Source organism: Bactrocera dorsalis, chromosome 6 (genome assembly GCF_023373825.1).
Source record: "Bactrocera dorsalis isolate Fly_Bdor chromosome 6, ASM2337382v1, whole genome shotgun sequence".
Classification (NCBI taxonomy): domain Eukaryota; kingdom Metazoa; phylum Arthropoda; class Insecta; order Diptera; family Tephritidae; genus Bactrocera; species Bactrocera dorsalis.
In genome coordinates this window covers 34,617,210-34,643,623 of record NC_064308.1, presented here as the reverse complement: position 1 = coordinate 34,643,623, position 26,414 = coordinate 34,617,210, and the positions used below count along the sequence as shown (strand labels likewise).

Sequence of the window (26,414 nt, the reverse complement as noted above, 5' to 3'; positions counted from 1 at the left end):
CCGGATGTCTGTCTGTCCGTCCGTCCGTGCAAGCTGTAACTTGAGTAAAAATTGAGATATCATGATGAAACTTGGTACACGTATTTCTTGGCTCCATAAGAAGGTTAAGTTCGAAGATGGGCAAAACTGCCACGCCCACAAAATGGCGGAAACCGAAAACCTATAAAGTGTCATAACTAAGCCATAAATAAAGATATTAAAGTGAAATTTGGCAAAAAGGATCGCATTAGGGAGGGCCATATTTGGACGTAATTTTTTGGAAAAGTGGGCGTGGCCCCGCCGCTACTAAGTTTTTTGTACATATCTCGGAAACTACTATAGCTATGTAAACCAAACTCTATAGAGTCGTTTTCTTCAGGCATTTCCATATACAGTTCAAAATGGAAGAAATCGGATAATAACCACGCCCACCTCCCATACAAAGGTTATGTTGAAAATCACTAAAAGTGCATTAACCGACTAACAAAAAACGTCAGAAACACTAAATTTTACGGAAGAAATGGCAGAAGGAAGCTGCACCTAGGCTTTTTTTAAATATTGAAAATGGGCGTAGCGTCGCCCACTTATGGACCAAAAACCTTATCTCAGGAACTACTGGACCGATTTCAATGAAACTCAGTATATAATATTTTCTTAACACCCTGATGACATGTACGAAATATGGGTGAAATCGGTTCACAACCACGCCTTCTTCCAATATACCGCTATTTTGAATTCCATCTGATGCCTTCTCTGTATAATATATAAATTAGGAACCAATGATGATAGCGGAATACAACTTTACACAAATACGGTATTTGAGCTGAGGTATCCCTTGTGGAAAAATTGTCGTGATCGGACTATAACTTTTCAAGGTCCCTGATATCGAACACGAAGAACTCAGTGCCTAACCTAACCTAACCTAATTTTTCACCGAAAATATCGGCAAATCTCTCAGAATTTAATTCTATTCAATTTTACAAATTTTTCCTTACTTGTTTTTTATTATTATTATTTTTGAAGTAATTTTGACGGAATATTTCGAAGAGCTTTTGTGTAAAAGCTTTTAGCAAAGTTTGTTACCTTTTTTTAGCTGTGTTTGTACAAATACCACAATGAAACATCATAGTATTATAACAGCAAAATACTACACTGCTCATATGCGTATGGTATTTTGCTATTATTTGGTGACAAACATGTGTTATTTGTACCATATATGGTATTGTTACTACATGTCTCAGGTATAATACGTTAGATATTGTCATCTATTTACTTTATGTATATAGTGAAATGACATTGGTCCAGTGACATTAACCAGCAATAGTTGCAGATGATATCACTCAGTCTGCCCTTTATTGAATGTATGTATATACACGACCCAACTTATTTGGAAGCCGGCTTTGAGACACCCAGGAGCATAGTTGATTGATTGGATTACCTGTACATGAGAATTATGTTTTGCTTTACTATACTATATTTGAAAGGATTTGTAAATGAAACAGAAAAATATAAAAACGCGATGTAAAATCAGGGATTAATGGTATAAGAGTGAAAATTCAAAATTGTACGTATTTCTCAATGAGTCGTGAAAAAAATTAATTCAAAAATTCTTGTACAAAAAATAACACAAAAAATAGGAGTGGACCACATTTAACCTATCGGATTTTGAAAGACAGATGACGATTCTCAAATTTATCCGATATGCACACCAAATTTCGCGATAATAGGTCAAACGGTTTCGAAGACGTTTGAAAAAAAAAACGTTGACATATTCGATAAAAAAACTCTTCCAAATGTACTATATAAGGGTGGTATTTTGAGAATGGCCACTCATTACTAAAGAAATTGTTTTCTTTCAATAAGGATGGTTTACATGGAGTGGAAAATAAATATAAGTGAAAATTGTGTGATGCTGGTCTAAATTATGATATAAATACACGAAACAGTGAACTACTCTTAAGCAAATTTTTAACGTTGGCATACTGGCAAGTCCCCTTCTTATGATATTTATGAAAAAACCTCCGTTTAAAAGGAGCACCGTTTTAATGATTGTGGAAGTTCTAACTCGATACTGTCTGATCGGTATTCATGCGGTAAGATTAAAGATTTTACCGGATGTCAGTTGCATCAGCTGCTTAAGAGAAGATATACATAGAATGGCCCGTATATGCCTGATCGAGACCAAAATTTCTCAAGTCTCATACTTTTAGACATCAAGGTAAAATAGCAGAAACAGATAAGCAAACGTGTAAAAAGCGACCTTTGCTGAGCTCTCGCTAAGTGTATAAAATTACTGAAAAGTGTTCTAAATATGTTGTCACAAAAATTAAGAATCAAAATCTATTTTGAAAATGTCAAAAATGCACAAGTATTTCAGTTAAGCTGTCATGCGGAGATTTTAGGAAGTTTATTTTATGGACATCGAAAGGTCTGCTAACCTTACAAACAATACTCTGCTACCAATACATTAAGGTTACTCATTTAATGTGACACTAATTTAATAGTGGCAAAATGGCAAAATGGTAGCTCTTGTTAAATGAGTGCTCAGGGCCATTTTGTAATAAGTCAACTGTTCTTCATTTAACCCTGATCTCTTTTCCTGTAAATTTTTGATCAATTCATTTTAAAATAATCAAATAACACAATATTATATTGAAATATTCGTACACGTTCCATTTTACAGCGAAGAACCAAAACTGTTTGTTATTTGGGGCAGCTTGCCATGAATGCTACTGAAAATAGTCTCGCGTTGTTGCAATCTTGTCGGAATATAAATTGCATGTAAAAATGAGCAGCTGTTTTGGGATATTGTCATTTGACTAAGTTTGCAAACAACGCCACAAGTTTGCGACATTAATGAGTATAACTACAGATATTTACATTTAGTTTGGACAATAGTATAAAAGATCACGATCCTGCGAATCAAAAATCAGCTAAAGTTAACAGAGCAATTAGCTAGCATTAATAAATGTAGGAAAAGTATATTTTTTAAGTGAAGAAAGAAAAAATGTTAAAGATAAATTGCTTTACTGGGCAAAATTCTGATTTCTTTGCCCCGCGATCTGAAGGTACCGTTGGAAAGAGGAAGTCCTCCTGATGAAAAATCAAGGTACCGCAAAGGCTTAGTTTACGAAATATTCGACTTTAAATTTCAAAAATTCCAAAAATTTGAACATTTTAACAAGCTATTACACTACATTTAACACACTTTACGCACATTTTCACTTCAAGGTAATTTAAATAAATTATCAAATTAAGCAAATTTACATTTTACAATTTTAGTACGTTTTTCTACCAACACAGAAAGGAGTACATACTACTCGAAAGTGCAACAATCTCCTTGGGTTTTGGCTCGTCAGCGCAGGAAGGAGTACTTCACTTACTCATTTATAGCTTGAAACTAAAGGAAAGAATTTTCTTTACTATATAGTTAATAAAGAAAATGTAATCACGCGAAAGTACAAACAAAGAAAACGCTGTCGTTAAAAAATCCTTCATATTTGCTTTTTAAGGTGTGGCAACGTTCGTTTCCCTCATAATTATAAACACTTCAATGTTTTCAGCTATGAGTGTGGTAATTGATTTTTAAGTAAAAAATTTTAGCTAGTAAAAAAACTAAGTAAAAGTGAAATGTGAGCTTATTTTAATGTTGAAAATGTATATTTGAATGTACGAAGAGAAAACATTTTTGAAGTTTTAAACGCGTTGATTTTCAGTTCCCGACCGCCAAAGTAATCGAAATCATGGCCTTTGCTACTAAAACACGTCCAGATAAAAATTTACATACAAATACATTTTTAAAAATACTTTAACATTCGTAATTTATGGCTTCAGTAGGGATATACATAACGGTTGATTATTGAATATTTATCTCACGTAAATTACGCGTTGGAGGATGGAGTCATGTGTAAAAGTTCACGCAAGTGAGGAAAGTTCTCTGATAGCCATTCACTTGGGAGTGGCCAGAAACGATTCTTAAACATATGACTCAAGCAGCTCACGACTTCCGGTCTTTGACCAAGTATCCTCTGGGTAGCCTAAAACATCCGTTTGAAGGCGAGCTAAAGTGAGAAGGCGAAATATTCCCTACTTAGGGTTGTGCGCTGGGTTTGGGACCCGCCACGTAAAAATACACCCCTAATGAAAGGAAACAACAAGCCTCGGATGAGTGACCCCCCTTTTGATAACAACCATGGCAAACGGATTAAGGACTATGATTTAGGGCATGCATCTGGAATGTCCGGTCCCTTAATTGGGAAGGTGCCGCTGCCCAGCTGGTTGATGTCCTCATAAAAATGAAGGTTCAAGATAGGCGATGGACGGGACAAGGACAGAGACAAGTAGGTCCTTGTGGCATTTAATACAGTGTCCATTTAAAGGAGCGCTAGTTTGGTGTTGGATTCGTGGTGGGAGAGAGACTCCGTCGCCGAGTACTATCATTCACTCCTATGAATGAACGTCTAGTCACAATCCGCATCAAAGCGAGGTTCTTCAACATATCGCTGATTTGCGCCCACGCCCCGACGGATGAGAAGGACGATGTGACCAAAGATGCTTTTTATGAGTGCTTGGAGCGCACTTATGAGAGATGCCCCCGCCACGATGTCAAAATCGTGCTTGGCGACTTTAACGCCAGGGTGGGCAAAGAAGGTATCTTTGGCACTACGGTCGGTAAATTCAGCCTCCACGAGGAAACATCCCCAAATGGGTTGAGGCTGATCGACTTCGCCGGGGCCCGAAATATGGTTATCTGTAGTACTAGATTCCAGCATAAGAAGATACATCAAGCTACCTGGCTGTCTCCGGATCGAAAAACCACTAACCAGATCGATCATGTTGTGATAGACGGAAGACACGTCTCCAGTGTTTTAGATGTGCGTGCGCTCCGAGGACCTAACATTGACTCGGACCACTATATTGTTGCAGCCAAAATTCGCACCCGCCTCTTTGCAGCAAAAAACGCACGCCAACAAACACATGGAAGGTTCGACGTCAAGAAGCTGCAATCACAACAGACAGCCGAACGATTTTCTACTCGGCTTGCACTCCTGCTCTCTGAGAGTACGCGTCAACAACTCGGTATAAGGGAACTGTGGGACGGCATTTCAAACTCCTTACGTACACCTGCAGCCGAAACCATTGGATTTCGGAAAGTGCAAAAGAACAGCTGGTACGACGAAGTGTGCCGTGTCGCAGCGGAGAGAAAACAGGTTGCCTACCTCGCAACGTTACGTTCGACCACAACACGTGCGGGATGGGATAGATACCGAGAGTTGAAGAGGGAAGCGAGACGCATTTGTATACAGAACAAGAAAGAGGCCGAAATGCGTGCAGAGGTGTGCCGTGTCGCAGCGGAGAGAAAACAGGTTGCCTACCTCGCAACGTTACGTTCGACCACAACACGTGCGGGATGGGATAGATACCGAGAGTTGAAGAGGGAAGCGAGACGCATTTGCAGACAGAAGAAGAAAGTGGCCGAGATGCGTGAGCACGAACAGCTTGATAAGCTGGCCAACAGGGGTAATGCTCGAAAATTCTACGAAAAGATGCGGCGACTTACAGAAGGTTTCGAGACCGGAGCATACTCTTGTAGAACCCCCCAAGGTGATCTAGTCACCGATGCCCAAAGCATACTTAAATTGTGAAGGGAACACTTCCCCAGCCTGCTGAATGGTAGTGAACGTACAACGGCAGGAGAAGGCGAACCCGATCCCCCAATCGATGACGATGGAGCAGACGTTCCATTGCCAGACCATGAAGAAGTTCGAATAGCAATTATCCGTCTGAAGAACAACAAAGCGGCGGGGGCCGATGGATTGCCGGCCGAGCTATTCAAACACGGCGGCGAAGAACTGATAAGGAGCATGCATCAGATTCTTTGCAAAATATGTTCGGACGAAAGCATGCCCAACGATTGGAATTTAAGTGTGCTATGCCCAATCCATAAAAAAGAATACCCCACAATCTGCGGCAACTACCGTGGGATAAGCCTCCTCAACATCGCGTACAAGGTTCTATAGAGCGTATTGTGTGAAAGATTAAAGCCCACCGTCAACAAACTGATTGGACCTTATCAGTGTGGCTTCAGACCTGGAAAATTAACAACCGACCAGATATTAACCATGCGCCAAATTTTGGAAAATACTCGTGAAAAGACGATCGACACGCACCACCTATTCGTCGATTTCAAAGCTGCTTTCGACAGCACGAAAAAGAGCTGCCTTTATGCCGCGATGTCTGAATTTGGTATCCCCGCAAAACTAATACGGCTGTGTAAACTGACGTTGAGCAGCACCAAAAGCTCCGTCAGGAGCGGGAATGACCTCTCGGAGCCGTTCGATACCAAACGAGGTTTCAGACAAGGCGACTCCCAATCTTCTGTTGGAGAAAATTTTTCGAGCTGCAGAACTTAATCGAATAGGTACCATATTTTGTAAGAGTGTAAAGCTGCTGGCGTATGCCGATGATATTGATATCATCGGTCTCAACACCCGCGCCGTTAGTTCTGCTTTCTCCAGACTGAACAAGGAAGCAACGCAAATGGGTCTGGCAGTGAACGAGGGCAAGACGAAATATCTCCTGTCTTGGCTCTCACGTCACTGTTGACAGTCATAACTTTAAAGTTGTAGATAATTTCGTCTATTTAGGAACCAGCATTAACACCACCAACAATGTCAGCCTGGAAATCCAACGCAGGATTACTCTTGCCAACAGGTGCTACTTCGGACTGAGTAGGCAATTGAAAGGTAAAGTCCTCTCTCGACGAATAAAAGCCAAACTCTATAAGTCGCTCATAATTCCCATCCTGCTATATGGTGCAGAGGCTTGGACGGTGACAACTACCAATGAGTCGACGTTACGAGTTTTTGAGAGAAAGGTGCTGCGAAAGACTTATGATCCTTTGCGCATTGACCACGGCGAATATCACAATCGATGGAACCATGAGCTGTATGAGTTATACGACGACACTGACATAGTTCAGCGAATTAAGAGACAACGGCTACGCTGGCTAGGTCATGTTGTCCGGATGGATGAAAGCACTCCAGCTCTGAAAGTATTCGATGCAGTACCCGCCGCGGGAAGCACTCCGTTGGAAGGACCAAGAGGAGAAGGACCTGACTTCGCTTGGAATATCCAATTGGTGCCACGTAGCGAAGAGAAAAAACGACTGGCGCGCTGTTGTTGACTCGGCTATAATCGCGTAAGCGGTGTCTACGCCAATAAAGAAGAAGAAGAAATTACACGTTAAAGACCCCTTGAAAGCAGCAACTGACTTTATCCTGATATGTAGCGTTAAGGTCACTTGGCGCTATCGGGGGTTTTTAACGGTAACAACATTAGTTTCTAGAAACAACAACACCGTTGCATATTCAGTTTACTCACAAAATGGTGAACAAAAACAAACAGAACTTTATGATACAAATTTTTTCTTGCTAGAGGGATTCAGTTGCACCTTGTACCAAAGTGTTACTGAGGGATGTATTTAAAATTGAAAGAGGAATATAGAACATTTAAGTATACTTTATTATTTAGCGAATACTAACAAACTGAATAGGTTGTGCACTCAAATCTTAGCCACAAACAGGCCTTGGAATAAGTTACAATCACCACTGCAAGAGTAAATCTAATAGGAAGTTGAATGCGAGTATTTTGTGAGTTAATTATTGTGCAGAAACTCATTGGTAATATTATGCATCCAATATTTTCATGTACAGCAATTTCACCATCTAAAAATTGTTTTGAGTAAGCTTCAAATGTTCTTTTTCAACTTTACGCCCACTTGGATTGCTAGAGACGCTCGTCCGTTGTGATGCCCGGAAGTATTAACTACAGATCATGAAGAGCGTCGTGTATCTAAAAAACGCTTAAATCTATCCACAAATTTATTGAGCTGGACAATATCTACTCCGGCTAATTCGCCGGGTTTATAGAAAGTATGGCAACAAAGATGATTCAACCAAGGTTTGGCGAACGACAGTGGCGGAGAAAGTGTTTAGATGTTTCCACCTCATGGGACAATGGCACAGTTTTCAGTTTGGACACCTGTCATTACAGCCATGTGAACGTTGCGAAGAGTTAGTAGTCTCATGGAAAGTATGCGTTCCAAACCCAAAAGTGGTGGTTACTGGGCAATGCTTACGACGCTCATAGATCCACCGCCCACGTGCACGACGGCAGGGAAAGACATGGTAGTTCCCATCCTAATGGGATTTGGGTATGTGTGGCTGTAATCAGTTAGCTGTTCTTCGTTGCAGCACATCTGCTGCTACTTTAACCTGCAGAAAGAAGTAACAAAGTTCCACCAAACAGTTTGTCGCTATTTTTTATATCTTTCAACATCCTATCCAAAGTTTTAGCGCAAAGCATGCTGCCTAATACGTTGGATATTGTCATATATTTACTTTATGCATATCGTGAAATGACATTGGTCCAGTGACATTAACCAGCAATAGTTGCAGATGATATCACTCAGTCTGCTTCTTATTGAATGTAAATACGCGACCCAACTTATTTGGAAGCCGGCTTTGAGACACCCAGGAGCATAGTTGATTGATTGGATTACCTGTACATGAGAATTATGTTTTGCTTTACTATACTATATTTGAAAGGATTTGTAAATGAAACAGAAAAATATAAAAACGCGATGTAAAATCGGGGGTTAATCGAATAAGAGTGAAAATTCAAAATTGTACGTATTTCTCAATGAGTCGTGAAAGAAATCAATTCAAAAATTCTTGTACAAAAAATAACACAAAAAATAGGAGGGGACCACATTTAACCTATCGGATTTTGAAAGACAGATGACGATTCTCAAACTTATCCGATATGCCCACCAAATTTCGCGATAATCGATCAAGCGGTTTCGAAGACGTTTGAAAAAAATACGTGGTGGTATTTTGAGAGTGGCCACTCATTGCTAAAGCAATCGTTTTCTTTCAATAAGAAATGAAGATTTTGTGATGCTGATCTCAATTATGATATAAATACACGAAACTGTGAACTAGTCTTAAGCAAATTTTTAACGTTGGCATACTGGCAAGTCCCCTTCTTATGATATTTATGAAAAAACCTCCGTTTAAAAAGAGCACCTCTTGCGGTTCACTACAAAATTGTTGGTCGTCAGCTAGCGTTGGTCAACTTCTAGCAGCTCTGCATTTGCAGAATCGTTTTGGGACAGAGTAAATCGCAAGAGGTCTAGTGAACTCTTTGCTTGCATCTAAGTCCACCTTTTAATGGTTGTGGAAGTTCTAACTCGATACTGTCTGATCGGTATTCATGCGGTAAGATTAAACATTTTACCGGATGTCAGTTGCATCAGCTTCTTAAGAGAAGATATATATAGAATGGCCCGTATATGCCTGATCGAAACCAAAATGTCTCAAATTTTATACTTTTAGACATCAAGGCAAAATAGCAGAAAAAGATAAGCAAACGTGTAAAAAGCGACCTTTGCTGAGTTCTCGCTAAGTGTATAAAATTAGTGAAAAGTGTTCTAAATATACTGTCACAAAAGTTAAGAATCAAAACCTATTTTGGCACAATTCCGATTTCTTTGGCGCCGCGATTTGAAGGTACCGTTGGAAAGAGGAAGTCCTCCTGATTAAAAAAATCATTATTTCACCACTTTAAACACACTTTTTTCTCATTTTTCACATCAAATTAATTAAATTGCACTATAATCTTTTAAACCAACCTATATTTTACTCTTTTAGAACGTTTTTTGAACGTTTGGAGGATGGAGTCATGTGTAGAAGTTCACGCAAGTGAGGAAAGTTCTCTGATCGCCATTCACTTGGGAGTGGCCAGAAACGATTCTTTTATATATGACTCAAGCAGCTCACGACTTCCGGTCTTTGACCAAGTATCCTCTGGGTAGCCTAAGAACATCCGTTTGAAGGCGAGCTAAAGTGAGAAGGCGAAAAATCCCCTGCATAGGGTTGTGCGCTGGGTTTGGGACCCGCCACGTAAAAAACACCCCCAAAGAAAAACAACGCACAGCCTCGGATGAGAGACCCCCCTTTTGATGACGACCATGGCAAACGAAATAAGGACTATGATTTGAGGGCATGCACCTGGAATGTCCGGTCCCTTAATTGGGAAGGTGCCGCTGCCCAGCTGGTAGATGTCCTCGGAAAGATAAAGGCTGACATCACCGCCGTCCAAGAAATGCGATGGACGGGACAAGGACAGAAACGAGTAGGTCCTTGTGACATTTACTACAGTGGCCATATAAAGGAGCGCAAGTTTGGTGTTGGATTCGTGGTGGGAGAGAGACTCCGTCGCCGAGTACTATCATTCACTCCGGAGAATGAACGTCTAGCCACAATCCGCATCAAAGCGAGGTTCTTCAACATATCGCTGATTTGCGCCCACGCCCCGACGGATGAGAAGGACGATGTGACCAAAGATGCTTTTTATGAGTGCTTGGAGCGCACTTATGAGAGATGCCCCCGCCACGATGTCAAAATCGTGCTTGGCGACTTTAACGCCAGGGTGGGCAAAGAAGGTATCTTTGGCACTACGGTCGGTAAATTCAGCCTCCACGAGGAAACATCCCCAAATGGGTTGAGGCTGATCGACTTCGCCGGGGCCCGAAATATGGTTATCTGTAGTACTAGATTCCAGCATAAGAAGATACATCAAGCTACCTGGCTGTCTCCGGATCGAAAAACCACTAACCAGATCGATCATGTTGTGATAGACGGAAGACACGTCTCCAGTGTTTTAGATGTGCGTGCGCTCCGAGGACCTAACATTGACTCGGACCACTATATTGTTGCAGCCAAAATTCGCACCCGCCTCTGTGCAGCAAAAAACGCACGCCAACAAACACAAGGAAGGTTCGACGTCGAAAAGCTGCAATCACAACAGACAGCCGAAAGATTTTCTACTCTGCTTGCACTCCTGCTCTCTGAGAGCACTCGTCAACAACTCGGTATAAGGGAACTGTGGGACGGCATTTCAAACTCCTTACGTACAGCTGCAACCGAAACCATTGGTTTTCGGAGAGTGCAAAAGAACAGCTGGTACGACGAGGAGTGTCGTGTCGCAGCGGAGAGAAAACAGGCTGCCTACCTCGCAACGTTACGATCGACCACAACACGTGCGGGATGGGATAGATACCGAGAGTTGAAGAGGGAAGCGAGACGCATTTGCAGACAGAAGAAAAAAGAGGCCGAAATGCGTGAGTACGATCAGCTTGATAAGCTGGCCGACAGGGGTAATGCTCGAAAATTCTACGAAAAAATGCGGCGGCTTACAGAAGGTTTCAAGACCGGAGCATACTCCTGTAGAACCCCCAAAGGTGATCTAGCCACCGATGCCCAGAGCATACTTAGATTATGGAGGGAACACTTCTCCAGCCTGCTGAATGGCAGTGAAAGCACAACACCAGGAGAAGGCGAACCCGATTCCCCAATCGATGACGATGGAGCAGACGTTCCATTACCCGGCCATGAAGAAGTTCGAATAGCAATTGCCCGCCTGAAAAACAACAAAGCGGCAGGGGCCGACGGATTGCCGGCCGAGCTATTCAAACACGGCGGCGAAGAACTGATAAGGAGCATGCATCAGCTTCTTTGTAAAATATGGTCGGACGAAAGCATGCCCAACGATTGGAATCTAAGTGTGCTCTGCCCAATCCATAAAAAAGGAGACCCCACAATCTGCGCCAACTACCGTGGGATTAGCCTCCTCAACATTGCATATAAGGTTCTATCGAGCGTATTGTGTGAAAGATTAAAGCCCACCGTCAACAAACTGATTGGACCTTATCAGTGTGGCTTCAGACCTGGTAAATCAACAACCGACCAGATATTCACCATGCGCCAAATCTTGGAAAAGACCCGTGAAAGGAGAATCGACACACACCACCTATTCGTCGATTTCAAAGCTGCTTTCGACAGCACGAAGAGGAGCTGCCTTTATGCCGCGATGTCTGAATTTGGTATCCCCGCAAAACTAATACGGCTGTGTAAACTGACGTTGACCAACACGAAAAGCTCCGTCAGGATCGGGAAGGACCTCTCCGAGCCGTTCGATACCAAACGAGGTTTCAGACAAGGCGACTCCCTATCGTGCGACTTTTTCAATCTGCTGCTGGAGAAAATTATTCGAGCTGCAGAACTGAATCGAGCAGGTACAATCTTTTATAAGAGTGTACAGCTGCTGGCGTATGCCGATGATATTGATATCATCGGTCTCAACACCCGCGCCGTTAGTTCTGCTTTCTCCAGACTGAACAAGGAAGCAACGCAAATGGGTCTGGCAGTGAACGAGGGCAAGACGAAATATCTCCTGTCATCAAACAAACAGTCGTCGCACTCGCGACTTGGCTCCCACGTCACTGTTGACAGTCATAACTTTGAAGTTGTAGATAATTTCGTCTATTTAGGAACCAGCGTTAACACCACCAACAATGTCAGCCTAGAAATCCAACGCAGGATTGCTCTTGCCAACAGGTGCTACTTCGGACTTAGTAGGCAATTGAAAAGTAAAGTCCTCTCTCGACGAACAAAAGCCAAACTCTATAAGTCGCTCATAATTCCCGTCCTGCTATATGGTGCAGAGGCTTGGACGATGACAACAACCGATGAGTCGACGTTGCGAGTTTTCGAGAGAAAAGTTCTGCGAAAGATTTATGGTCCTTTGCGCGTTGGCCACGGCGAATATCGCATTCGATGGAACGATGAGCTGTACGAGATATACGACGACATTGACATAGTTCAGCGAATTAAAAAACAGCGGCTACGCTGGCTAGGTCATGTTGTCCGGATGGATGAAAACACTCCAGCTCTGAAAGTATTCGACGCAGTACCCGCCGCGGGAAGCAGAGGAAGAGGAAGACCTCCACTCCGGTGGAAGGACCAAGTGGAGAAGGACCTGGTCTCGCTTGGAATATCCAATTGGCGCCACGTAGCGAAGAGAAGAAATGACTGGCGCGCTGTTGTGGACTCGGCTATAATCGCGTAAGCGGTGTCTACGCCAGTAAAGAAGAAGAACGTTTTTTACCTAAAAAATCTTTGTTTTAAAAATCACATTTTACACTTGTGTGAACCTCATTTGTTTACCAAAAATTACAACGAAATGGAGCGCTGCCATGTGATGATAAGGCAATTCGCTGAAATTCCTCTTTCTCGCAAAAATTCCTCTATTCATGCATATGAATATTTTCTTTTTTAAATTTATTGAGCAAATAAGTAATATTATATACATGTATTAATATTATATGTATATACATATGTGTAAATAATATTATATTGTTACAAACGTAGTATTAAGTTGTATTTGTATTACTATATGCATCCCTGATTATGAACAATAGCTGTAGGTATATGGAATAGCATTTGTCTTGTTGTAGACATCTGGCGCCACGGCTGTCTGCTTGTCGAAACAATAGACATCTGGCGCCAAACTGTCTGCTTGTCTAGTTAAACAATTGCTGAGTCTGGCGCCGCGACTGTCTGCTTGCGTCTGGCGCCGTATAGCCGAATGTTCTGGTAATTTCCAGACGCGATATTCTAGAAGGACACGTCGGCATCAGCGAGAAGTGCGTGGCTATATAAGCCGTGGCAGCGCCAACGTAATCAATCAGTGCTAAGAGTAAACTGCTATAGTGTAGACGAGTTGTGAAATAAAGAGTTGTTGAATTAAATTAAACAGTGTTGATTTTATTTGTCAATCCAGAGATACGAACCTAACAAAGTAAACTAGCAAGAGTAAATTCGTAACAATTGGTGTCAGAAGTGGGATTGTCAAATAATCCAAATTCAAGATGGTTAAATTCGGAGAATTGAGAATTCAGCAATTAAAAAGGGAACTGGAGGAGCGTAATTTGCCGATAAGCGGGCAAAAGGCGGATCTGCAGGCACGACTACGTGAAGCAATGGAAGCGGATGGAATTAATGTGGACGAGTTCGAATTTGATGGGCCAGGAACTTCTACAAAGGTAGAAGAAAAATTAGAAGAACAACGAACATCATCAAGTGTAGACACTAACATGCTATTAGTGGCTATTAAGCAAATAGCAGAAAATGCAATGCAAACAGAAAATCGTCTGGCACAGCAAATGACGCAAATAGCTGAAAATGCAGAAAATGCAGTGCAAACAGGAAATCGTCTGGCACAGCAAATGACGCAAATAGCTGAAAATACATCACAGTTAGAGTCTCGCCTTACACAACAAATGACTGAAAATAATACGCAGTTAGAAAAGCGTTTGGTACAACAGATTACAGAAAGTAATACACAAGTGCAACAGAAAGTTTCAAAATTGGAAGACGAATTAAGCACGTTAAAAAATGACGAAGAAAATTTGAAATCAGAAGTTCTTCATTTGAGTAATCGGATGCGAGAACTGCAACTGCATGGCCCTGCACCATCAACAAATAATCCAAGATTGAAGGCACCCACGTTCGATGGAAGTATTCCATTTCAAATTTTCAAACTTCAGTTTGAAAAGACAGCATTGGCCAATAACTGGAATGCAGCGGACAAAGTGGCGTCCTTGTTTGTATCATTGAAAGGACCTGTGGCAGAAATCCTTCAGACTATTCCAGACTGTGAACGGGACAACTATGAGGCATTGATGAGTGCGATAGAAAGACGATATGGTAGTGAGCACCGGAAACAAATATACCAGATCGAACTGCAAAATAGGGGTCAGAAGATGAACGAGTCATTGCAAGAGTTCGCAACTGAAATCGAACGACTGGCTCATTTGGCAAATGCAGATGCACCTGTGAATTACATTGAGAGGGTAAAAATTCAATGTTTCATAAATGGAATTCGTGATGTGGACACCAAACGCGCCACATATGCATTGCCAAAAAGAACGTTTGCTGAAACGGTTTCGCACGCCCTCACACAGGAAACAGCTTCCCTACTAAGTAAACCAGCACACAAAGTACAAAGGGTTGAAATGGAACAACCGGCGCTGATGGAAGAAATATTGAAGACTCTGAAGACAATTGCTGCACAGCGAGTAAATACAACAGGCAGATGTTTCAACTGTGGAAAAGCGGGTCACTTTGCCCGAAATTGCAATATAAAGGTAAACCCATCAAAACGGAACCAACCAACAGAACACCGAAAGAGGATTCACCACAAAAATGCGGATGCATTATCGCGTCGCCCTTGTCCACCGGAACGTAAACATTGCTCCAAATCAGAGAGAAGAGAAGGTATAATCGACGTGCGATTACTGAATATAGAACCTGAAGACGATTGGACTCCTCACCGCATCAGAATCAATCAGCTGGAGGACCCTGATCTTGCAAAGCTGGTAATGGCCAAAGAAAATGGGGTACGACCACCAAAGGAACAAATAAGTAGCGAGAGTCCAACTGCAAAAGCATATTGGGCCCAATGGAACAGCATAAACCTCGTTAATGGATACCTTCATCGTACCTGGGAAAGCGAAGATGGCAAACAGTCTCGTCTGCTGATCATAGTACCGAAGTCCATGATCCCGAAAGTATTGAAAGAATATCACAATGAACCTAGTGGAGGGCACCTTGGAATTACAAAAACTATAGAGAAGATTAAACAACGGTTCTACTGGATCGGCTGTCGAGATTCCATAGCAGAATGGATAAGTAATTGCGTAGAGTGCATGGCAGCTAAAGGTCCTAAAGCCAAAAGTCGCGGTAGGCTACAACAGTACAACGTGGGATCACCATTTGAAAGAGTCGCAATGGATGTTGCAGGTCCGTTTCCAACCAGTACGGCCGGAAACAAATATCTACTGGTTGTCATGGACTATTTCAGTAAATGGCCAGAAGTATATGCCTTACCAAACCAGGAAGCGAAGACCGTAGCCGAAGCGTTTGTAGAAAATTGGATAACAAGGTTCGGAGTGCCCGTCGAATTACACTCAGATCAAGGCAGAAATTTCGAATCTTCCATTTTCCAAGAAGTCTGTACATTATTGGGCATCCACAAGACACGGACAACAGCGTTACACCCACAATCAGATGGGATGGTAGAGAGATTCAACCGAACGCTCGAAGAACATCTGCGGAAAATCGTTGATAAAGATCAACGGAATTGGGACAAGTGCATCCAGATGTTCCTGCTGGCGTATCGTTCAGCGAAGCACGAGACAACTGGTTACACGCCAGCAAAGATTATTTTCGGATCTGATCTGCGACTCCCTGCTGATCTTAAGTTTGGAACGAATCCTACAGCTGTAAGAAATGATGGAGATTATTGTTCTGCCTTAAAGGAAGAAATGAATGAATTGCATCTAATGGTAAGACAGCATACGCATCTGATGAGCAATAAGATGAAGGACCGGTTCGATCAAGCGGCAAATTCAAAAGGTTTCGAAGAAGGTGATCTGGTCCTGTTGTACAATCCACTTCGAAAGAAAGGCTTGTCCCCGAAACTGCAGACAGCCTGGGAAGGACCCTATATGGTGATGAAACGACTTAATGGCGTGGTATACCGCATACAAAGAAATGGAAAAGCACGATGTAAAATGAAAGTAGTACATTTGGAGAGGCTCGCCCCATTTGGTTCAAGAGGATTTGTGCCTAATCGGGACGATTAGGCTTTAGTGGAGGGCAGTGTTACAAACGTAGTATTAAGTTGTATTTGTATTACTATATGCATCCCTGATTATGAACAATAGCTGTAGGTATATGGAATAGCATTTGTCTTGTTGTAGACATCTGGCGCCACGGCTGTCTGCTTGTCGAAACAATAGACATCTGGCGCCAAACTGTCTGCTTGTCTAGTTAAACAATTGCTGAGTCTGGCGCCGCGACTGTCTGCTTGCGTCTGGCGCCGTATAGCCGAATGTTCTGGTAATTTCCAGACGCGATATTCTAGAAGGACACGTCGGCATCAGCGAGAAGTGCGTGGCTATATAAGCCGTGGCAGCGCCAACGTAATCAATCAGTGCTAAGAGTAAACTGCTATAGTGTAGACGAGTTGTGAAATAAAGAGTTGTTGAATTAAATTAAACAGTGTTGATTTTATTTGTCAATCCAGAGATACGAACCTAACAAAGTAAACTAGCAAGAGTAAATTCGTAACAATATAATAATATTACGTAATAAAGTGTGAAGTATACAGTACAGTACGAAAACTCTAATTTTATTTCAATATGTGTGCATGATAACCAAAATATATAACCACTTCATACGCAAAACTCATATTTTAAATATAATAATATATATATCGTCGACTAAAATACAAACCAATGTATCATCAAAAATAAATGGAAATCGCTGACAGATATAATAATCAAAATTTATCCATTTTATAACGAAAACTTAAATTTTATTTCAATATTGGATATGAAGTGGTTATATTATTTGGTTATTTTGCACTCATAATATTGGATATAAAGTGGTTATATTTTTTGGTTATTATGCACTCATATTGAAATAAAATTGAGTTTTCGTTATAAAATGGATAAATTTTGATTATTATATCTGTCAGCGATTTCCATTTATTTTTGATGATACATTGGTTTGTATTTTAGGCAATATATATATTATTATATTTAAAATATGAGTTTTGGGTATGAAGTGGTTATATTTTTTGGTTATCATGCACTCATATTGAAACAAAATTTGAGTTTTGGATATAAAGTAGTTATATTTTTTGGTTATTATGCACTCAAACTCATATTTTAAATATAATAATATATATATATTGTCACCTAAAATACAAACCAATGTATCATCAAAAATAAATGGAAATCGCTGATAGATATAATAACCAAAATTTACCATTTTATAACGAAAACTTAAATTTTGAGTGCATGATAACCATAAATTATAACCACTTTATACCGAAAAGCCAATATATTTTTTTTATTTTCAACGCAGAAAGAGGTACTACGCGAAAGTGCTTCAGTCACTCCTGGTATTCGCTCGGCCAGGGTTATTTTTTTAGAGCGCGGCCGAAGGCCGCCAACGCAGAAAGGAGTACTACGCGAAAGTACTTCAGTCACCCCTGGGATTCGCTCGGCCAGGGTTATTTTTTTAGAGCGCGGCCGAAGGCCGCCAACGCAGAAAGGAGTACTACGCGAAAGTACTTCAGTCACCCCTGGTATTCGCTCGGCCAGGGTTATTTTTTTAGAGCGCGGCCGAAGGCCGCCAACGCAGAATGGAGTACTACGCGAAAGTAGTTCAGTCACCCCGGGTATTCGCTTGGCCAGGGTTATTTTTTTAGAGCGCGGCCGAAGGCCGCCAACGCAGAAAGGTTTACTACGCGAGAGTACTTCGGTCACCCCGGGTATTCGCTGATGATTTTATTATAGTATAAAATTGTAATATGTACATATAAAGGGTGATTTTTTAAGAGCTTGATAACTTTTTTTAAAAACGCATAAAATTTGCAAAATCTCATCGGTTCTTTATTTGAAACGTTAGATTGGTTCATGACATTTACTTTTTGAAGATAATTTCATTTAAATGTTGACCGCGGCTGCGTCTTAGGTGGTCCATTCGGAAAGTCCAATTTTGGGCAACTTTTTCGAGCATTTCGGCCGGAATAGCCCGAATTTCTTCGGAAATGTTGTCTTCCAAAGCTGGAATAGTTACTGGCTTATTTCTGTAGACTTTAGACTTGACGTAGCCCCACAAAAAATAGTCTAAAGGCGTTAAATCGCATGATCTTGGTGGCCAACTTACGGGTCCATTTCTTGAGATGAATTGTTGTCCGAAGTTTTCCCTCAAAATGGCCATAGAATCGCAAACTGTGTGGCATGTAGCGCCATCTTGTTGAAACCACATGTCAACCAAGTTCAGTTCTTCCATTTTTGGCAACAAAAAGTTTGTTAGCATCGAACGATAGCGATCGCCATTCACCGTAACGTTGCGTCCAACAGCATCTTTGAAAAAATACGGTCCAATGATTCCACCAGCGTACAAACCACACCAAACAGTGCATTTTTCGGGATGCATGGGCAGTTCTTGAACGGCTTCTGGTTGCTCTTCACCCCAAATGCGGCAATTTTGCTTATTTACGTAGCCATTCAACCAGAAATGAGCCTCATCGCTGAACAAAATTTGTCGCGAAACACATTTCGAACCGAACACTGATTTTGGTAATAAAATTCAATGATTTGCAAGCGTTGCTCGTTAGTAAGTCTATTCATGATGAAATGTCAAAGCATACTGAGCATCTTTCTCTTTGACACCATGTCTGAAATCCCACGTGATCTGTCAAATACTAATGCATGAAAATCCTAACCTCAAAAAAATCACCCGTTATAAAAATGTTATATTACAATCATATGTATGTAGAATTTTTAAAAAATGAAATACGACACACTTATTTTCGACGTTTGTTTATTGAATCCACTGTTTTTTCCTATTTAGGAATTGTACTTATGTGGCAGCATTATAAATATGTAAATTATATATTGTGGTAACATCATAAATCTGTAAATTATGTATCTTATTATAAATAAAAGAGTGTGGCAGCACGATCTGCGGCCATGTTGAAGATAAAGAAGAACGAGTGCAGATCATTTAAAAAGAGCGTCCAACATAATAAAATTGTTTAAAATATCAGAAGTGGTTGTATTGCGCCCAAAATGTCATCAAACGAGGATTCGCTTAGTTTATACACAGTTGAACAATTAAAATCATGGTTGCGTTCGCTCAAACATAAAACAACAGGTAGTAAAGCCGAACTAATTGTTCGCCTACAAAAAATTCCTGAGGAGCTTCGTGGAAATTTTCGAAACTCCATGGTTGACGTTGACGCTGACGTTGACTGTACGCAAGCCATCATTGCGGAAAAAGAACAAGCTGATGAAATCAACGAAGGAGCGAGCAGTATAAACATCACCGAGGAGTGTGGTGAATTTAGCAATGGGATTGTACCACAATATGACGCAAGTAATCGAACGAGTGTTGAAAAGAAACAAAAAGAGTGTGATGCAAACGAGTGGCGACTTTTAAAAATCGAATTAGAATTGTTGAAGCGTGAGTGTGAACTAAAGAAGATGGAAAATGAACTTCTAATGAGAGAAAAAGAACAGTTGAGAAATAGTGATAATCAAACAAAAAACATTTCCAATAAGCAAAAGTTCGCAGATGTTAAAGAACTTATATCTGAATTTTCTGGTAGTGGTGAATGCCTTAAGCTATGGCAAGCACAACTAAAAAATATCCAGAGTGTTTACCAACTTGATGATAACAACCTAAGAGCATTAATTGCAAATAAATTAAAAGGCAATGCGCTAAAGTGGTTACATTCTCGAGATGACTTGATTTTAATGCCAATCGACAAGTTCTTAAAGGAAATGAGCTCGCTGTTTGAAGAAAAAACAAGCAATTTGATGCTAAAGAAAAAGTTTGAAATCAGGCAGTGGTTGACTACCAAATCGTTTCGAGAATATTTCCAAGAAAAACTAATTCTGGCAAATAGAATTCTAATTGGTGAAGATGAACTTGTAGAATATCTAATTGATGGTATTCCGGATAACACTTTACGTTCGCAAGCTAAAATGCAACGATTTCATGACAAATATGAATTGTTAGAAGCGTTTAGAAATATTCAATTGCCACGATATATATCAAAGAAAATGACAGCAGACAATCAACATGAGCAGTCGAATAATGGACAACAAACAACAAGAGTCGTGAGATGCTACAATTGCAACTCCGTTGGCCATTTAGCAAGTGTATGCCGAAAACCCAAACGAGAGCTTGGTGCTTGTCATGTATGCGCTGAAGTTGGCCATTTAGCAGCAAATTGTCCACAAAGGAAGAGCCGCCCTGTACAACATGTCACAGAATTGATGGAAGGCGATGAATATGTAAGGTTTTTAAATTATGTATTTATTAATTCTAAATTTACTTATAAAACTTTATTAGGATCATTAATTGATACGGGAAGCCCCATTAGCTTTGTTCGCCAACAGTTCGTACCAGATGTAGTAATAAACAGAAAGAACAATGTATTTTTAAAATATAGTGGTATAAACAAAAGTCCATTATCTATTGTCGGAAATGTAAACAGTTTTATTTTTTTCAAAAATAAAAGAATTGAATTAACGATGTTAGTTGTAACAAATGAAACAATGACTCATCCAATTATTTTAGGAAGAGACTTTTTAAGTAAATCTAATTTAAAATTAGAATGTAAAGAAATAGATTCGAATTTCAAAGTCGAAAATAACACATATGATGAAGAGTGTCAAAGATTAATGAAAATTGAATTTGATAACACTAAATTTTCTGTGAATTACAATGAAGTATTGAAAACTGAAGCAAAAACTCCTAATGTTTATATAAAAAATGATAATGTAAGTGTCTATGCAAAACAAAAATTTCTGCAAATATTTCAAGATTATTATATGTGCTGTAAGCGCCCCGATACGCCAAAAATTAGATGTGAGATGAAACTGTTGTTGAGTACAGAAAAACCTTTTAATTGTCCTCCAAGAAGACTGTCATACAGTGAAAAACAACAAGTTAGGGTTGTTTTAGATGACTTAATGCAAACCAAGATAATTAGGCCGAGTAAGTCAGAATATTCTTCCCCCATTGTTTTAGTAAGGAAAAAAACAGGTGATATAAGGTTATGTGTGGATTTTCGTAGTTTGAATAAGATAACATTGAAAGATAACTATCCCTTGCCTCTTATTGATGATCTGTTAGATAGACTAGCAAATAAATGCATTTTTTCGTTATTGGATTTAAAGAGTGCGTTCTATCACGTAGATATGGTTGAAGATTCGATTAAATACACTTCTTTTGTAACACCGATGGGGCAGTACGAGTTTTTGAAAATGCCTTTCGGTCTGAAAAATGCACCTTCAACATTCCAGCGGTTTGTTAGCCATGTTTTCGATGATCTGATTCGAGCAGAGAAAATTGCTATTTATTTAGACGATATCATGATAGCTACAAGTAATGAAGAAGAACATTTAGACATTTTGCAGGAAGTTTTTAATAAGTTAGTACAAAACAAATTGGAATTGAGGTTAGATAAATGCCGATTTATGGAGTCAGAAATACGCTATTTAGGATATAACATTTCGAGTAAAGGTATTCTACCGGATGAAAAGAATGTAGAAGCTATAGTGAATTTTCCTATACCCAGTAACACAAAAGCTGTACACAGTTTTTTGGGCTTATGCTCATACTTTAGAAGATTCGTTAAAGATTTTTCGCGAGAAGCTCAGCCTCTGTACAAACTAATAAAAAAGAATGTTAAATTTACATTTGGGGAAGACGAGTTACAGTGTTTTGAGAAACTTAAAAATAAATTAATTGGGTCTCCTATCTTAGCGATTTACGACCCAAGAGATGATACAGAGCTGCATTGCGATGCCAGCTCTCGGGGATTTGGTGCAATATTATTACAAAAAAAGAGTGACGACAAATTTCACCCAGTCTTTTATTTTTCGAAACGTACCAGCGAGCCCGAATCTAAATACCACAGCTTTGAGCTGGAAACACTTGCAATTATTTATGCACTTCGGAGATTTCGGGTATATCTTCAAGGATTGAAATTTAAGATAGTCACTGATTGCAATTCACTCATGCTAACTTTAAATAAGAAGGAAGTAAATCCAAGAATAGCCAGGTGGGCACTCGAATTGCAAAATTTTCAATATGTTCTCGAACACCGTAATGGAAATAGAATGCTCCATGTGGACGCACTTAGTCGCACTTCAAATATCTTAGTTCTTGAAGAAAATACGTTTGAGCAAAATCTGTCAATTTGCCAAAATCGAGATAGGAAAATTATTGAAATCCGGGGGGAATTGGAAAACAAGGAAAATGGTGTTTTTGAAATGCGGAATGGCTTAGTTTATAGAAAAAACGGACAAAATATACTATTTTATATACCAAATGAGATGGAAGAACATTTATTGAGAAAGTATCACGATGAAATGGGTCATATGGGAAGTGATAAAGTTTTCAGTGCTATAATAAAGTCATATTGGTTTCCCAAAATGAAGGAGAAAATTAAACAATATATCTCAAATTGCCTAAAGTGTATTGCCTTTTCCTCGAAGAGTGGGAAACATGAGGGCCTCTTACATAATATACCCAAAGGAAACGTACCTTTCGAAACTGTTCATGTGGATCACTTCGGTCCAGTGTCATTTAAACATTCTAAGAAAAAATATGTATTTTTGGTAATAGATGGGTTCACTAAATTTGTTAAGTTATATGCGGTGTGTTCAGCAGGCACCAGGGAGGTCATGAGCTGTTTAAAATTGTATTTTAGTAGTTACAGTCGTCCAAAGGTATTGATATCTGATCGAGGCAGTGCGTTTACATCAAAAGATTTTGAAAATTTTTTGAAAACAAATAACGTAAAACATGTAAAAATTGCGACAGGATCGCCACAAGCCAATGGACAGGTGGAGCGCGTTAATCGTAGTCTTGCTCCAATGATAGCAAAATTAACCAGCGGTGGCTTTAATTTCAGCTTAGACAAAACTTTACCGGACATAGAGTATGCTTTAAACAATACGATGCATCGAAGTATAGGCACAACTCCAAGCGAACTACTTTTTGGAGTTTCACAAAGGGGAACTGTCGTTGACTTTCTCAGAGAAAGACTAGAAGAAAATGATTTGAATAATAATGAACGTAACTTAGCAGATATTAGGGATAAGGCAGCAGAAAATATTTCAAAGTCTCAAAATTATAATAAATTGCTGAAAGATAAACATCGGACACAAAGAAAGTATATGGAAGGAGATTATGTTATGGTAAAGAATTATATAAGTAATCCAGGTGCATGTAAAAAGATTGCCCCCAAGTTTAAAGGTCCTTATAGAGTTTGCAAAATACTTCCTAATGACAGGTATATACTTAGAGATGTCGAGGGATTTCAACTTAGCCAAATTCCATATGAAGGAATATGGGAAGTAGCAAACATGAAGCCTTGGTTAAACCATAGTCTCCCTAATGAAAGCGTAATCGGGACGATTACATGTCAGGATGGTCGAACTGTGGCAGCATTATAAATATGTAAATTATATATTGTGGTAACATCATAAATCTGTAAATTATGTATCTTATTATAAATAAAAGAGTGTGGCAGCACGATCTGCGGCCATGTTGAAGATAAAGAAGAACGAGTGCAGATCATTTAAAAAGAGCGTCCAACATAATAAAATTGTTTAAACTTATATAGTATTTTACGCTAATACAATTTCACTTTATACTCTATACTTGATATAATTCAACTCGAATATTGAAATTTACTCTACACTGTACTTAAATTGTCTTTTAACTGAACTTGATGACCTTTAGTGAGGCTAGGCACTTCTTCACTCAACGGCGTTGTAATCGGGAATGAATTATATTACCCACTGTCATCCACTATTTGACATTTGGATCAGTGGTTGCCACACTGCCCTTATTTCTCATCCTACATGTATAATATAATAGGTATTATCACACGATTTTACTTATCTGTGTTACATGTATAATATAATAGGTATTATCACACGATTTTACTTATCTGTGTTTATTAAATATAAATCACATATTATTCATATATGTATGTATGTATATAGAAAAGTGTTCACATATTCAATTTTAGCTCGAAAAATCTTCTTTATAGTTTTTTTTATAGTTAATAAAGAAAAAGGAATCACTCGAAAGTACAAACAAAGAAAACGCTGTGAAACGCTAAAAAAATCCTTCACTTTTGGTTTTTAAGGTGTGGCAATGCTGGTTTTCCTCGTAAATATAAACACTCTAAGCTTTTCAGCCATAAATTTGGTAAGTGATTTTAAATGACTAAATTTGGCTGAAAAATTACAAAATAAAAGTGAAAAGTGAACTTATTTCAATGTTAAGAGTGTGTATTTAAATATAGTGAGTGAAAAACGTGAAAATATTCTGTGAAATATGGAGAAATAACATGTGTTCTTAGGGCAAATTTTGAATTTTTAAACGTGAATATTTTTGAAAATATTAGCTGTTTTTACATAATTTTTGGATATTCCTCCTCTAGAGAAGCCCCCCTATCCGTACATACCCCATTTTCCCGGAAATTCGGTTTTTTTTAACCCTCCGCCAAAGTAATCGGAATCGTGCCCCTATTTTGAAAAATGTCAAAAGATGCACAAGTATTTAAGTTAAGCTGTCATGCGGAGATTTTAGAAAGTTTATTTTATGGACATCGAAAGGTCTGCTAACCTTACAAACAATACTCTGCTACCAATACATTAAGGTTACTCATTTAATGCGACACTAATTTAATAGTGGCAAAGTGGCCAAATGGTAACTCTTGTTAAATGAGTGCTCTGGGGCAATATTGTAATAAGTCAACTGTTCTTCATTTAGCCCTGATCCCTTTTCCTGTAAATTTTTGATCAATTCATTTTAAAATAATCAAATAACACAATATTATATTGAAATATTCGTACACGTTCCATTTTACAGCGAGGAACCAAAACTGTTTGTGATTTGGGGCAGCTTGCCATGAATGCTACTGAAAATAGTCTCGCGTTGTTGCAATCTTGTCGGAATATAAGTTGCATGTAAAAATGAGCAGCTATATTGTCATTTGACTAAGTTTGCAAACAACGCCACAAGTTTGCGACATTAAATGAGTATAACTACAGATATTTATATTTAGTTTGGACAATAGTATAAAAGATCACGATCCTGCGTATCAAAAATCAGCTAAAGTTAACAGAGCAATTAGCATTAATAAATGTTGGAAAAGTATATTTTTTAAGTGAAGAAAGAAAAAATGTTAAAGATAAATTGCTTTACTGGGCAAAATTCTGATTTCTTTGCCCCGCGATCTGAAGGTACCGTTGGAAATAGGAAGTCCTCCTGATTAAAAATCAAGGTACCGCAAAGGCTTAGTTTACGAAATATTCGGCTTTAAATTTCAAAAATTCCAAAAATTCGAACATTTTAACAAGCTATTACACTACATTTAACACACCTTACGCACATTTTCCACTTAAAAGTAGATTAAATAAATTTACGAATTAAGCAAATTTACATTTCACAATTTTTGTAAGTTTTTCTACCAACACAGAAAGGAGTACTACTCGAAAGTGCAACAATCACCTTGGTCCCGGGGACTTGAACGGTCTGAGCGATTTAATCGCCCATGTCAATTGTCGTTCATACAGAAGGTCGGCAAAAGCCGTGCAGTCAGTGTGCAACTCTCCGAGAGATGTCTCTATAGAGGACGTGCTGCTAGGGAAGTGATCATCAAGGAGCATCTGAAGTGTATCTTCACTGCTCAGGGCCCACCTCCCGTTTACATCCTTGAGATAACCCAGAGGCACTGGGTTTTTAGCGAGAATGCGCCTGAATCTAGAGGACTCGTGGCAGCCCTCCACTCTTTCGCAGAAAGTTTTTCACGAGATCCTCTTGGCCTTCCTTAATTCGGACTTGTATATCGAAAGACCTGTTTTATACAGCGCCCAGTCGTCAGATAACCCCCTCCTACGGGCCTTGTTAAATAAG

The 26,414-nt window shown here is 39.4% G+C and overlaps 1 protein-coding gene across 2 annotated transcripts in view; it reads right to left on the bottom strand.

Moving 5' to 3' along the window:
- The window catches only part of LOC125779302 (uncharacterized), a 320,147-nt gene that overhangs the window by 272,179 nt on the left and 21,554 nt on the right, over nt 1-26,414 (bottom strand). The gene's annotated exons all lie outside the window — the stretch shown is intronic.